We start from the raw sequence: 16,698 nt of genomic DNA, 5'->3' as shown, positions 1-16,698 counted from the left end.
CAGTCAGGCAAATATTATATATATATGACATTGGATTTCCTATGCAAAAAATGTCTTTGCAAGAGCACTCTGCAACTGCATGAGTGGGATTGAAAATGTGTACGATGTGGGGAAACACTGAAACATCAACCTCAAAACACAAAGACAGACCTGAGCCTCCCACGGTCCCTAAAAGCTAAAGGAATGCAAAGTGCATGCAAAATGTCACGACCAAAAAGTCGTTGAAATATTGTCGATGCACGTAGGGAAAACCACAGTGGCCTCACAGTGGATTTGTAAAATTTGAATCAGCATTTTTCTATCCAAAAAAAATGTTGGGCCCTGATGCAGGTTAATGTATAAAAGGAAGACAATTTGTGCTTTAAAAAAAAAACATACTAAACATTACGTCACTTCTGTAAAGCACAAAGCCGATGATTTCAAACTCATTATGTATATACATTTTACAGTTCCTCTGCCCATGTCGTGCAGGATATTGTCAAAGCAACTGAAGTTACGTTTTACATGCATCTTCCTTCAATAATACCTACACATAGCAACTGGTAGTTTTAATACCATTTGTCTGTTTCTTAAAGAAATTACACTCTGTTCTGCACAAAAAAAAAAAAAAAAATTGAAAAAATTGAAAAAATTTGACTGAATGACTGAATTATGCCACACAGGATTAGAGGAAGTCATGAGTCACACTTCACTCATGACTGTTTATGTAAGTGTGAACGCAGAGGGATTCACAGTGCATCTCTTCACAATCACTCAGACTTGTTGCTGTGCACATTCGGCCAGAATTAAAATACACAGATAAGTAAATGAGTCTCTCCCGGGAGGCGGGGACACAGGCTTGTACGAAAAGCCGAGATGCAGGTCTGTTGCGGAGATCAAGCATTCGTTACGGTTCATCTGTTGTTGGGTAATCGCGGCTATCTTCCAGATGTAATTAAATTCCAATGTTCCCTGGCTGCTCTTTTCTCAGATGAGTGTGTCCAGTCTTCAAGATCAGGATCACAAGACTGCAGGCACTCCGTTTGTGATCAGATATGAATCTGCAAGAACAAGAGTAATCCTGGCACTACCGGGGAAAAAGGAATACACAAAAAACAGGTATAATCCTCAAGCAGAAAGCCGTGTTTTAACAGGAAGATGAAATGTCATTTGACACCCACAGTACGGCAGAGCATTCATTGCTTTTTCTTTGCAAACAAATGTCTTACACGTCCACTGCAACTTCCTGTCAGCGTGTTGCACGCCACAACTTCTCTCTGTTTCCTCTTGCTGTGGACTCTTGACTAATGTCTAAACGGGCGTGACTGACTGTCTGTTGGTCCCCGAAATACTAATTTGTTTCGTCATCTTCACCTGCTTACACGTTCATACAATGAGGTCAAATGCACGTCTTGGCGGTTTTCCCTGAGAAGTTGGCTGGTCATTGGTTACGTAATTGGTGGAAAGCTTTGATCAATAAGCAGATTGCCTTGGAAAACGGATGGGCAAGATTTCCACAATTGAATGTCTGACAACTCAATCTAGTCATTGCCCTGCTGTATTGAGGAACCGATAAGACTGCAGGAGGAACAGGAACATATCGCAGTGAAACCACAAAATAGGAGTTTCAGTTTCGAAATACATGCAGAGTGTTTGTGTGAGAGGCATTTCGTTAAATGTAACGTTGTACCATTTCCCTCTGTTTGCCTTAGCGGATATTGGTGGCGATCAATAAATTCAGTCTCTGTTGTAATTGACATATGTAATAATTATTCACATTATTTCATGTTGAGAGGCCCTCAGGGCTAACATGGCAACATGAAGCTCATCCCGTCCTCTGATTGGTCAATAATATTATACGTCTATAGCTGCACACCAGGCTCTTCACCCTGAACATGTGTCTGCTCAAATCACTGGAACACTACCTGTGTTTGTTTTTGACTCGAGTCCATTTATCCATTTATTTATGTTGCCGGGCTTTTGTAGCCTCCAACAGTCAATGAAAAGCTCCTTTGTCTGATGGTTTGGTGACATTGTACCTCGTGGAGGACAGGGGCGCCATTCTTCTTTTGCTAATTAATGTCGGTCTGTCTGTGCTTGTTGACTTTGGCAGGGGAAGGGCTTTCCTCGTGAGCTTGTGCGTCAAGCTATCATCCAGGAGGTCCAGCGCTAGCTCAAACAAACACATTTCAGTGACGAGAGCCTCAGACCACTGAGCCACACATGCTCACAAAATGTGCCTGTCGCCGCATTGAGAACGGTCGGGCGGCTTCGATTTGCAAATAAATCATATCTATCAGCGGTGCTGCACTGGTTACGGATGAATTAAAAGTCTCGTGTTTAACTTGGTGAGACTTAATACACGCCAAGAGCACACAGCCTTTTTTTTTTAGGGAGGTTGTTTATTTCCACTGTGGCATTGAAGAAAAACCCCAAAAAGACCTTCATTGGTGGAAACACTTTTCTTTTGAGCCTTCGCTTTCAGGATGGTGTTTAACATCTCAAATGGCTGATTCAGATTTTCTTTGAATTAATCTCAAACTCTAGCTTGGCGAAGCTACTGCGTTTCGTTTCAGGGGGTTGGCAGCCAGTCAAGAGGTGCAAATGTTCTAATTGGCCATGCGGTTGTACAGTTTCTGGTTGCACTCGTTTTTTTGTTATTGTGGCCAGGACAAGGCTATGGCACGTTAACTAAGCTGGCATTTGCTCGCTGTTTTTTGCCATTTTGCGAACGCTGACGCACTTTGGCAATGCACAAACAAAGCTAAGCTGTACGAACATGTGACATTTTTGGAGCTTGGTGCTTCCACATAGACAGAGATTCAAACCTCTGTTTTGTAGAGCATGCCATATTTTAATGCGAGGCAAAATCAGCTGTCACCAGCACTTTAGCCCTCAGGTCGCAGTGTATTTTCCCTTTAGCGCGTGAAACTTAAAGGACTTCCTTGGTGTTTCAGAGGAAAGCGGGTCATTTTTGACCCGCAGGCAACGCTAGCAGCACTTATTACCGGCCGGGTATGAATAATCCTGGTTCATGACGTCCGCTCGCGCCAGTAACAAAAGCCTTTTTCTGTGAAGGAATGCACAACTTGCCTGGTGAGCTGCTGATACAGTAGCCGCGTGGTGTCAGTTATCTCCACAAGTAAATACCTGGCTGCTGCCCTGTATCTGCACACCAGGCTTCACAGAGCCTCTGAATGCTTGTGTGCGCAAACGGCCCCCCGGAGACATATCTATGTGCGTCATAGCACAGCCTATTATCCGGGACTGAGGGTGACGGGGGCGGGGAGAGGGATGAAGGGTGCTCAGAAAGGTGATGGCAAGTTTGACAAAAAAGAAGAAAGAAATGAAAATCGTCAGGGCAGACGCTGAGCGTCAAAGAGGAAAAAGAAAGCACTGTGACTGTGGCGGTAAACGCAGCTTGAAAGTATGACTGAGGTCAGGAAGTGTGTTTTGTAAAGTTCGCTATCTGTTAGCTGGCGTCATTGTCGAACTCTTTAACGCTTGGCTTTACTCATCCCTCTGTTTCCAGTACACATTACCTGGCTTCAGACCTGCTTGGAAATTAAAGCCTCTGCTTGTGAGCATTGGGAATCCCCAGCAGCCTATCCCAAGTTGACCGAGAATGTGTTTAATTAATGCCAGCGGTGCGCTCTCACAGAAGTCAGTGCGGTCTCACAAGTCACACTTACACTAAAGTCTTAATAATTTGATAGTTTAAAGATTCAATGTGTAAAACTTTGCTTGATGTATGATGTTTATATTTGGTAAAAGCTTAACATACTGCCCATATAAACATTAATAAAAGTGTATACTCTCAGTACAATAAGAGTAGTGTGGTTTTCCCCTTTGAACGGTTGTCATATAAATGAGAATGGCTGCTACGTCACCATAGTATCGGCGATGTAACAGTAGGAGCATAATGTTATTTGTTTGGCGAGCAAACATTATGGTCCAAACAGTGATTATTATTATTATTATTATTATTATTATTATTATTATTATTATTATTTGAACAGTTTCCAGCTTACAGAGAAGTTGCTTTTGTTTGCCATATTACATGTCGTGCGTTGCAAGGTCTGGAGGCGAGGCAGGCTTAAACCCTTAAATAAACAGACACGTTTATCAACACCAACTCATTTGTATTCTGGAACTGAGCTGATAGGCACGTTTTATGACTCTCACGTGGACTGTGGTGCAGGATGATGTTGTTTTACTCCTGAATCTACTCAGGGTTTCTATACTAAGATAAATGACTGCCAGTAAGACCCAGATTTTGCATTCAAAAGGAATTTTGGACTAACCTTTTTTTGTATTTTATCACACAAGAAAAATGCCTCTTAAGATTGCGAAACTGCTGCCCTTGTTGTGGAAGAACCAAACATTTATTCATGGAATTCAAACGGCAGTCTTGCAATACAACCTTGACGACTTCTGTCACCTCCAACCTCCAACTTTTTTCTCCACTGTTTTTCTGTTTGGCTTGAGGGTGTTTTTCTTTTTGTTTTCCATCACGAAGGGAATAATAAGTGAGACCTGGACCTGACACTTCAAGAGTCCAGATGGTAAGAAAGTCGCGAGTGGTTTCCCTCTTCGGCTTTTCTTGTGACCCTGATTTTACCGTTCGAGGTCCATATGGTTCATCAGCTGGCGCAGCGTAAAGCCGGATCACGGGCCTAATCTCACCAGCCGAAGGAGCAGAGGTGCAGCGAGCGAGAGTTCAGAGGCCCACATGTGGCACACAAGGAGCGCTTAAGGTCAGAGTCGGGAGTTGGGGGGGGGGGGGGGGGTGGACGTGGCCGGTAAAGGAGAAAAACCGACTGAACTCAGGAGGGAGAAAGAGGGTACAGTGTCCACAAGTGTAAATTCTTTTCACATAATTACCTCTGTCAGGTCTGTCCATAATACTGATTTGTGGGGCCCCGGATGACGCAAAAACGAGTGAATTGATTTTTCCACAAGATTTAGAGGATGGATGGTGAGTGGAACCTTTTGTTCTTTTGCACATTTTCTTCTCTTTTTGTTGGCAAATCACGTCTGGCATCTGATTTTCTCCCCAAACACAGCGGAAAATGTACCGCTCGCACCGGCATTTTGGTAACTTACAAGTGATGCCGAGTACCTGGACTTTTTTTTTTAACAAAAGCCTCCCTGGGCAGGTGTTCCGGGCATGTCCCACCGGGAGGAGGCCTCGGGGAAGACCCAGGACACGCTGGAGGGACTATGTCTCCCGGATGGGCTGGGAACGCCTTGGGGTCCCACCGGATGAGCTGGAGGAGGTGACTGGGGCCAGGGAGGTCTGGACATCTCTGCTAAGGCTGCTGCCCCCGCGACCCGACCCCGGATAAGCGGCAGAAGAAGAAGAAGAAGAAGAAGAAGAAGAAGAAGACAAATAATTAAAGTAATAACACTACTTTCTTACTTGTACTTTAGTCAAGGAGTTTAACCAGTACTTTTACTTTTACCAAAGTGTTTTTTCTACGTACTTTTGCCACCTCTGATTGGCAGTTTGTTAAGAGAAGTTTACTCCCCGAAACTGCGTCTGATTTGAACTCATTCCACGTCTTCCTCCTTCCGCTTTTTGCTTTGACTCTTCCTTCTGGCAAGCCGTGAGGTTCCAGACTGGTGACAGGTTGAGTGATGTGTCTCTGATGCGGCCGCGCGCAGTTTGAGAGGAGTCTGCCAGCGGGGGAAAAAAGGACAGCTAAGCGCGGATTAAGTGACCTAAGCTGGGTGAAGGAGGGTGTCTGAGAGGCAGCGAGCGACATTCAGGACGTTCTGTGTTGTTTGCCATGTGAGGCAGAGAGCTGGAGGGACGGGGGAGGGGAGAGCAAGGGGAATCCACGACTGCGCACTCGCGCCAAAAAAGGAAACCTAGAGCTGGTGTCAAAAGGTCAACCCGTCATGATTTGGAGGATGTTTCCTGACGAAAGTGCAGGTGGCGCAAACCAAGCCACTCCTTTCTGACCTCTTCGCTTCCCGTTTGATGAACCGCCGACAGACTGTAGTGCAGGGGTGTCGAAATCAAATACACCGAGGGAAGAAATTTTGAACGTTGATATTTATTGAAAACATCTTCCTCCAGATACAGTGTAACAGTGAACCTTTTGATGTGGACCCATACAAGTTTTGCTTCAACCTAAAAATGGAACAAGCAAAGCTTAATACTATACAAAAAATGACTTAATATTACACATGTGCAAAAGTCGAATTTCACATAAAAAAAAAACAACTCATCAAAACAAATCAAAAGGGAATGAAAATCAATTTTAACATCAATTTCTCTTTGAATTTCAAAATAAAATAACAACAATAAACCAATTAAGTCATAATAACGTCCTGTCCTGATTGACGTGCCAAAATGCCAGCAGAGCATTCTGGGATGTGTAGTATTAGCGGTACATGTGCTGTTTAATACCTCGCGGGCCAAATATAACTGCACAGTGGGCCAAATTTGGCCCACGGGCCAGAGTTGTGCACCAGCACTGTAACGCATCCAGCCGTGCGCAGTACTCACTGGCAGTCAGTCATTAATAATGCACCGCAGGCCGACACAAACCGTGAGTTTTTAATTGGCTGGACAAACTTTGATGCATTTACTTACAAAGCGCAAATCCCCCTGTTACAGAACATCCTGTTCGCCTCCCTTCTTATCTCCAACCATCAGCAAACTACAGCCAGTTGCGCGGAACACATTTTTTGTTCTTCCTCCGGTGCCAGACAGTGTCACACTGTGTTGGCTGTCGTATTTCAGCGAGCCGAGGAGCCACAGGACCGCGGGGTCCTTTAATTGTCTTTCATCCTGCGCAGTGATATTCCCCCTCAAGTGGAGGATTAAACCGCACACGTGACAACAAACAAATTCATTTGCTTTATATTTGCGCGACGCTTTGAGAGTTTATTACACTGGAGGGGCCTGGGGGTTGCGGGGGGATGGGGGTGGGGGGCAACCAGGTTTAATTCCACAATTGTTTTCATTCCTGGAAACCTCCTGCACCGCTACCACCTGTAAAAGTCTGCGGTGTTTCTTTCGCCTGCCGGCTGCTGCGTTATATAAACACCATGACATTAAAATCTTTTGCCGGTGCCTCATTACTCCTCTATCAACTGCTCGCCACCCGCTGTTTCTGTGTTTCCGCGTCGTTGCCAGGGCGGCCAGCCAGATAAAAAGCAAAGCAGACACAGCTCTGCCTCTGTTCTCCGTCCAGCTTGACCTCCGCCCTCTGGCCGACACGAGGCCACCCACCGCTCACTTTGATGATTAGCCCCAAGATTAATTTCGACACAGAGACCTCCTTTGTTTGAAAAAAATCGCTACTGTTCTTTTTTTTTCTTCCCTTTCTTCGCTCTGTTTTTGTGCCGTCTGCCACCCGCTCTCAACGTAGGAGAGTCACCGACGCAGAGCTGCTCGGCGGCGAAAGAGCCTCTCGAAAACGAGCGCGAGTGGCATTTTCCTCTGGCCCGATAATGTGCGATACATTCAGCTCCGTGCCAAAGTTCCCCGCTCTCACTTTATTTATGATATCTGCTCCTCCCACCCTGTGAGTCAAATTATTATCGTCACCGCGAGACACGCGGCAGGTGTATAATTAGCAGAAGGCGCACGCTGACATCTCTGCAGCCTTAATGATGTTCTGAAGGTACGAAGGAGGTGGTGGGATGATTTCCCTTCAGGAGCCGCAGCATAAATACCCTGATTACAGGTTAGGTCGGGACGTGGGCTTCTCAATGACCGGCTATTTCATAAATTAGCCGTGAATTCCGTCCTCTATATAATCTGCTCTTTTCAAAAGGGCCATGCATTTGTTTTAATTCTGTCTCTACGGTGTAATTAATTTCCCTGCCTTCACTTTAAGCCCCCTCTCATTCGAAAGGGACTCGCTGTGACTATTTTCTCCTCCTCCTCCTCCACTACCTCTGCCTCCTCCTCCTCTCCGACAGGCGAGTGGCGAGCAGACTGCCTGGTCAAAAGGAGCTATGTGTGTAATGATGTCAGCAGCCTGCGTCAAAGTCTCGGGAGCACATTTACAATCCCCTTAGCTTACCAGAGCCCTTCCATTGAGATCATCGCGCACTAATCAAAATTGCACTGCCAGCGTTGCGTCTTTGTGTGTGTGTGTGTGTGCGCCCGCGTCATTTTTTTCCGCCTCCGGCTCAGTCCCCCGGCTTCACAGGCGAGCAGAGAGGTGCAAAAAATGTGCAGCACAAGTGTGAGTGTACAGAATGATGCACACACACACACACACACAAAGAAAGAAAAGCTCAGGACTGGCTCGGGCACACTGTGTACCGCTGAAATTCATCATCCTAGTTATTCACGGGCTAATCAATAAAAGTGATGGTCTGTTTTGTGAGGTGGAGGAAATCTATCATAATTTCCTCCCCTTGTGTGTTCTGACGCTTTCTGACAAGGAAACGCAACGTGCACACCGTTCCGCAGTTCAAAAGCCGCCCTGCCTCGGGTTCATTGTGTTTGCAGACACATAAAGGAGGGTTATTGTGCTGCAAGGCGTGTTTGGTTTCTGGTGACATGAGTCAGCTGCAGTGTGGTTTGCATTCATTGGGTGACTTAATTATAAAGTGGCACAACCGCTGACCCGAGTGCAAGGGCGCTGGTTCGGTTTCAAGGCTGAGACAAAGGGGTGAGGTCACCAAAAGGGGGTCATTGCGTGGTCCATTTCATAATGGACTCGCGTTTGCATTCAGGGAGACTGTTGCTGTGAAATCCGCTGATAATTGTGCTGGATTAAAACTGCAGTGATAGAAAGAATGCGATGAGATGGGTGTCCACTTAGTGCAATGACTGAAGCCAGTGTGATGCACATGTCGAGTGATTGCACAGGTGATTTAACATTACAACATCAGAACAAGGGAGTATCATCCGACATTTGTTTCCGTGCAAATCTGAACTTGTTGGTCTTTTTTTAAACTCATACATCCAGCTAAAAACCCCAAAACAGCTCATGCCAAATATATTGTGCAGCTACCGGTTTAATGTCATGCCAGATTCCTTTCATCAAAGTGAGCTCCATGATGTCCCACTCCATTTATTACCATCCCCAGCCAGGTGTCCATGATAGCAGGTGCCATGATTTCGTCCTTTTGCAAATACACGAGAGCTGCAGCGAGGAACTGAAACTAGCTGAAACTGAGCACTTTATGAGATGCAGGGAACCGGTGATATAGCTATCTATCTATCTTATCTATCTATCTATCTATCTATCTATCTATCTATCTATCTATCTATCTATCTATCTATCTATCTGTCTGTCTGTCTATCTCTCTATCTGTCTGTCTATCTCTCTATCTGTCTATCTATCTATCTATCTATCTATCTATCTGTCTATCTGTCTATCTATCTATCTACATACATATATATAAATATAAATGTATGTATTTATCTATCTATCTATTGATTTATCAATCTGTCTGTCTATCTATATGTACATCCATCGATACATATATACATCCATCCATCCATCCATACATACATACATACATACATACATACATACATACATACATACATACACACACATATAAATATACATTTATGCACATTTATGTAAGACTGGTTGCTTTCTCTGGCCTTGTTACAGACGTACTGACGCAGTGGCAGCACCATTAAATGCCACTATTCAGTGCAGATCACAGTCTGTCACTGCTCCTCAGTCCGCGTGTCAGCGGCGGCACAGACTGGAAGCGACTGCAGAGGCTTTAGGGGGACGCGTGCAGCAGTGGGACGGGGGGAGGAGGAGGAAGGGAAGGCAGAGTGAGGTCGCCTCACCCATCGGCTGGTTAGAGCCGTCAGAGGGGCTGCGACCACACGCGCAAGTGTTTGTGCTGCATTTACGTCAGACAGCAGCTGCGGTTAATCCCCCCTTCCACCTCCCCACCCCCCTCTCCCAACACACACACACACACACACACACACACACACACACACACACACACACACACACACACAAAATACTATGAAGGTCCGCCAGACTGGCTTCAGGAAAAAACACACCACAGGGAGCCATATGTGTATTTGCGTGGACGCACAGACGCACGGCTGAGATTAAAGAGATCCACAGAGGTGATCGAGGGTGCGGGGAAGATTCCCACACGTAACATACAGAAGGCTTCTGTAATCCGCGAAATGCGCATGTGTAATAATCCTCCTTGGCATTTGAAGCACACGCCCAGGCGATTATAACAGGTGTCATGTCATGTTTCAAACAAGATTAGGACGGGGTTTTCAGCCGTGCGTGTGTACAAAACACAGGAGAGCGCACGGGAAGCTCGGCCGGATCGCTCGGCCGCAGGCTCGTTAAATGGTGTTTGTTGTTTTTTGATCCAGGTCGGGGGTGCCGAATGACGTCTGGTCTGGCTGGTGTCAGTGTTTCCTCCTTATTTTGCTGACCCCGGTGTCGCGCGAGACGGGACAACCCGGCAAATATGTTGTCGTCTCTGACGTCTAGTCGCGTCCCCACGAGGCAAAGCCACAGCTGTTCTGTGGCGTAATAAATAAAGGCTGCTGTTTCCATCAACAGTTCTGGGAACAACTGTTCCGGGCAACTTTGTTCAAAGGCTGAGCTTAGATGTACTTGCACTGGACTTCTGCGGTTGTGTATATGTGGCTTGTTAGCACATGAATTCATGACACCAGGGAGTCGGCAGTGAGAAAAGCCTCCCCCGCATTGTGAGTATAGCCCAGGGGTGGGCAAACTTTTTGACTGGTGTGCTACAATGGGTTCTAAAATTGGACAGAGGGGCCAGAGCAGGAGCAGATGGATGGAGTGTTTTGGTGACCCACCTCATAGGAGAAAATGTGATTTAATGTCTATTGAAAATTAACAAAAGCATTACAACAAAATATGTGTCTTTAAAGCCCCACGGTATTTAGCTCTTTATTAAGTTTGGAGGGCTTTATTAAAAAGCTTTAATGGGCTGCATGTGCACCCCCAGGCCTTAGTTTGCTCATCCCTGGTATTGCCACGCAAACAGTATAGCAGACAAGAGATTATTAGCTCCCTGAGTTTTTAAATACAGTGTGTATTTGTGCTTGAGTGTTTGGTTTGGGTCTTTTGTGTGTATGTGTGTGTGTGTTTATTTCTTTGAACAGTCAAGAGAGTGCACGATCACGTTGCAAGGGAGGAAGGAAGGAAGGAAGAGTGACGCGAAGACAGAGAAAAAAAGACAGGAAAGGAAGTGCGGATGATCATCTCCCTCGCCCTGGAGCCGGTGCTGTGCTGGCGTCACTGCCGACTGATGTCACCTCCAAAAGCTGCTCCTCCTCCCTCCAGCAACCCTGCGCGAGCGCCGTTCCGGCCGGAGGTCTGATGATCGCCTTGCGGCCCCCCCCCCCCGCAGGGCGCCAGTGTGTCGGAGTCACACAGCGGACGTGGTGACTAATGACCTCCTGCTACAGGTGGAGCGGAGCGTTTCTGGCACTGGTGGGGGTTGGATGGCTGCACAGGTGCGGCTCCTGATGTGCCTAATAATCCAGTGAGCATATGCTGCGCTCCCATCATGCACTTGAGTCTTTTAAAAGGAAGAGAATGAGGGTGAGCAGAGGTGTGAACGACGCGGCGGCAAGAGTCAAGAACACACTCGCGCGCACACAGCAGGTTGAACACTCTCTGTGTGTATGTGTGCGATGGCGGAATCGAGGCACACTTCCTATCTGCGGCAGACAGCGACAGCCTCTCGCACGCCGCCGCAAATGGCACAGTGCGCACGCCGACGTCAGTCGTGGCGCACGGCGGCCGCCGGCGACCGCGGTGGGCGGAAACAGAAGTTCTCTCAGGGAGGAAGAGTCAGTCGATGGAAATGCGTTATTGATTTTGCCTCCGGCGTTTAACGCTCGCTGGCATACAACAAAAGAGGGGGAGAATATCGCACCATGGTGCTAGCGACACGTTCCAGACGCCTAAAGGAAACGAGGGTCTCGGGTATTATTAGGCAGTTGCATTTTTAAACCGTGTGTTGCGTGAAGATTAAGAAAAAGCAGCGCCAGCAGCAGCATTAATTATATATCACAGCCTGATTCTTTTTCTCTCTCCATTCAGCAAGAACTCCCAGCCAGCCCTCCGGGGTGAAGCCGTAATGTATTGTTTGCAGCCGTGTTCCGTCAACTCTCGGTGCCAGCGCTGTGTTCGCCGGGAGAAAGCGACTGCAGCCTCACTCATATTAATGAAATCTTTCAGAGCAAAGTAAACAGAGTTTTATGAAATTTGGATGAGTTTAAACGGACCGGCCCTAAGCCTGCCAGCTTGTGTGCAAGTGCATGGAAGTTCACTTAGAGACAGCATGAACCGGAGAAGCCAATTTGGTGGAAGCTGTTCAAGGATTAATTAAAAATGACAGTTCAGGGAGCTCTGGGGTCGAGCTGTAAAATGGCCTGTAGAGGTGGATTACTGTATTAAATGAATCCCTATTTTCTGATGTTCTTCTTTATCTTGCATTTTCGGCTGCACCATTTGAGATGCAAGGATTTCATATCACCAATATACCAACATGATAATGCAAAGCGGTGACTACTTTGCAGCATGTTTCACTCATTAAAAAACTCAGACCCTTTCAGTAGTACAGGAAGAGAACCGAAAAACTCCTACTGTGCAAATGGACGCACAAGAATGTGCGCCAGAGTCTTAAGCACTCATGAGAACAGTGAGGCGTCTGTTGTGGGGATGAACTCCCGTGCGAAAATCAAATCAAGATGTGTTTAATGAGGTCAAACAAATTGACCTGATTTCTCAAAACTGTTCTGCCTGCATGAGAACGTGTCTAAGGAGCCTCTGCAAATGCATGATAAAACTCATGAGACTTCAGGAAGATTTTTGTTCTATACAGAATTAGTTGCGTCACGGCATTTAGAGTAGAAAGTGCTTGTTAAGCACATGGAGAGCAACTCTACGGGGTCAAGTGGGGAAGTTGCCTCACATGAAATCCCTTCAAATCCACATCTAAGACTGACAAACTTTTCTTATTTGATATGGAAAATGTGAGAAATGCTCCACCGCTTTTGTGGGAAATAGGAATGAAAACGGCAGGTGGCTGACCTCTGACCTTGACCTTTTGTCACATCACTGCAGCAGAAGTATTCAGATATTATCAAGACCGCTCGCTTTCCACTGTTAACACAGCAAACACAATTTGTTCTTTCTGGACGTCAACTGCCTGCAAGGCTGCAGCGAACAATGGTGGTCAGTGTGCAGCCGCGGAGAGATTAACAGCCGGAGGAAGCTGTCGTCTGAGGGGACGCAGTTTACCTTTGACCTAGATGAAGAAAGGCAGGAAGAGGGAAAACAGTTGGGAAATGAAAGGGCTCGCGGCAGTTTATCTCTGCACGGTAATTCTGTGATGGCCCATACATTATAAACGTTGCCTGTGACGTTGAAGTGAGGAAATGAACAAGACAAGAGGTTTATATAGTTGTCAGGATTATTAATGTTTGCTTGAGAGCAAAACATGTGTGATCCGGTGTCTAAACAAATAAAAGGTGGGCGATCTTAGCTCTGACAATGTAGTTGACATCGACAGGATGTTTTCATGGGGCTATTAGCGACCACAAAGCTCTTATGTAATGAGTCTTAACTTGAAAAGCACAATGTAAATAGTAGTAGTAGCAGTATGGCTATTAACTGTGAGAATCATTGGAAAGAGATGAAAAAAGTAAATTAACATGGGAGGGGAAAATACTGAAAACAAAGCATCTTCTCATGACTTGATAAACTCAAAGTTTAAGACTTTACTCATAGTCTCAGAGAACAATTAACCACAATCCAGCTCCCGAGGGGGAGTCTTCACCAAAGTATTTTGACTCTTTCTCAGAAAAAAAAATGTTTAGCGAAAAAGGGAGGAAATTTTTCTTCAGGGAAGGAGAGACTGAGCCCTGTGTTGATTGTAAAAGTGTGGCGGCTCAATGACAAACAGAACAAAGGGCAAGAGGAGTACAACCGTCAGCATGGCACAATCTGGCATTGCTTCTTTTTTTATTTTACCTTTACTGTCCATAAAATTGTAAACATTAAGAAAATCACTTTGTGTGTCCTGTGTGACAAGTGAGACCCACCAATCCGAACCCCTTGCTCATCAAGGTGATATCCAACACCTTTGCGTCATCCCACCCGCGTTGCATTGACTCAGAGGCGACTTATCAGAGACGTCAGCAAAAGCAGCCCTCTGTCCGAGTACCGCTGATGAAGAAACCTCTTAAAACAAACAGTACAGAACAGGGAGGACATGAAAAACGGGGCTGCGGTGATTAAATCGCAGAGCTCGACACTCCTTCCAGCAAACGCTCGCATCAAAGCGACCAAAGGCCAAAGTGGACTGAGGTTAGGTTGACAACTTTCTGTTGTATCCCGCCAGTCTGTCAGATGTGAGCAAACACATAGAAGTCGTGCGGTGTATTGACACGGCATGATAAGCTATCTGCGCGCATTCCAGTGTAGATGTGCAATCAAGTCCAGGGACGGGGATTAAGACCGCTGAGCTGGCAGCGAGCCCATAAACGCACACGGGAGTGACGCAGGAGGGGAGAGAAAGACGACTCATGGGGGTGACATGGCACTGGGCAGAACTGAATGTGATTTAACCACAACGTTGTTCCCAGTGATTCAGCTCAAACTCTTGCTCACGGCACGCAACAGCGAGGCGCTGTAACGGCCCCGATCTTAACCGAGCACAAAAGAAGAAGAGGGAGGGAAGGGAGAGATAATGCAATAAAGCTAAACGAACCTTTGCTCTTTGTCGCTGTTTTTAGAGAAATTTTCCTGGCATGCCCAAAAGCAAAACCACATGACGGCTCTGTCTTCACAAATGCGCCGATTGTGCGCGGGAAGTCATTTTCCATCGCACTTATTGCGCGTATCCCACCTCGTTTCGTGTCGCGCATTAGCACGCAGAGGACGTCCGAATCAAAACCGCACGGCTAGGAACAACAAATTGGCATTGGCTCGTGTGAAGTGCAAATAATCATCACTGACATCATCGTGTAGACGAGCCCGAAGCTAACGTACCTGTAGGACCTCTTCTTGCACCGCCCTCAGCACGTGGACGGGCCTGTGCACGGCGAGACACCGAAGCCCTCTGAAGTGTCCGGCCAGTTCTGCAAACTGGTTTTCATGTGTCATGTGTATACCAGGAATACAAGTTCCCACTTGACACCCTTACTATGAAGTTAACATTTTATTTATTATTAAGATGGAGAGCACTATAAACACTCTCCAAAAGGGGGGGGTCATGCGACCTCATACATGGTGTTGTAACTTGGGGTGGTGAAATGTACACAATTTGTCAGAGAAAGACACACAGAGATAAGTTCAAAGTAAATACTCTCACAAGATGTTTTGAATTCACCCTAATATTCGTAGCAGACCGAGTGCAGGCTGAAAAGTCAGTGTTTGACTGTTTTGTGTTGATGATGAAATGAGACTGAAACAGTCAGTCTACCACCACGCAAAAAACAGTGGATAGTAAAATATGGTTTTTTTTTGAAAAAAAGGTTCAGCTCATCATCTAGAGTGACAGATGTCTGTGACAACAACTTTCACACATTTCCTTGGCATGAAACAGAAATTCTTATTTTGTACAGTTTGAAACGTGCACTGTTACATCCAGACATATGCCGCACATCGTGTTTAGATCTGTCTGGATCTGGGACACTGCAGCCACTTAAATAAATGGTGATGCTGACGGTTGAAACGCTGGTTTAATCATTACACCGGATTGATTCGTCTTTCGGCAGAATTCTGTCATGTAAACAAAGCTTTTATCTCTTCCTCTGACTACTAACTATCCTGCTCAGAGTGGCTGGGGAATAAAATAAAACACTCCATGAGACTGCTGCACAAAAAGGCGACATTCCTGCTGGTCAAAAAGGTCACATTTGAACTGTTACACACCCAAAACGTGTATGCACATCTTAATATGCCTGGCTATAAAAATGTTTTAGGCTTTTGAGATGAGAAATTGAGGAAACATTGTATTATACGGTTTAAACCAAGTCAGTTGAAGCTGACTTGTGGTTTGAGGCTAGCATAGCATCACCCCCCTGTGGTAGTCAATGCATCATGGGTAACACCCCCTGAGTCTTAATCACCACATTTCTTCTCATGTTATCTACATATAATGAGCGCAAAAACTTGGCATCTACCCAGATTTCATGAGAGTGTGAGAATAATTTGACAAATGAAGCGGGTCTCGCACCATGTGAAACGGCCGGCTGATTGCAGTGGCACATGACATCATCGCTCGGTTATCGGAGTGACGCACATCACCGAGGTTCATTAACATGCCCTGCATACCAGACTCTGTGTAACATTACACAGCCCTGAAGCTGAGGCTGATAGTCTCCAGTGCACCATGACAACAGACTCCCTGACATAGGAAGTGATGGCTGAGTGATGGCAACACATGCACGCGCATATGCATGCAGTCAGGTAGATAAACTGATATGGCTTGCATATGACTGCCATGTGGTGGACATCTCCCTCTCGTGTTCAAGGAATGCTTAGATTCACAATGTCTTTCCACAAGGCTGTAAAATCTTGCTTGTAGCTGTTCGTTTATTACTGCATACCTCCACCTTGTGGTTATGGTCAGTGTCAAACTATATGGGACGAGATTTGAAGGGTAGAAGGTGCCCCTCCTCGCCAATTCTTTTAGTATCCCAATTCATACTGGTAGTACTAAAAAGTTTTAATTTTAATTTTCTCCCATGATTTT

The sequence above is a fragment of the Nelusetta ayraudi genome, unplaced genomic scaffold (genome assembly GCF_046127955.1).
Source record: "Nelusetta ayraudi isolate G7.1 ecotype Tasmania unplaced genomic scaffold, CSIRO-AGI_Nayr_v1 ptg000169l, whole genome shotgun sequence".
Classification (NCBI taxonomy): domain Eukaryota; kingdom Metazoa; phylum Chordata; class Actinopteri; order Tetraodontiformes; family Monacanthidae; genus Nelusetta; species Nelusetta ayraudi.
The sequence above is the reverse complement of the archived record's forward strand: the minus strand, read 5'-3'. Positions refer to the sequence as shown.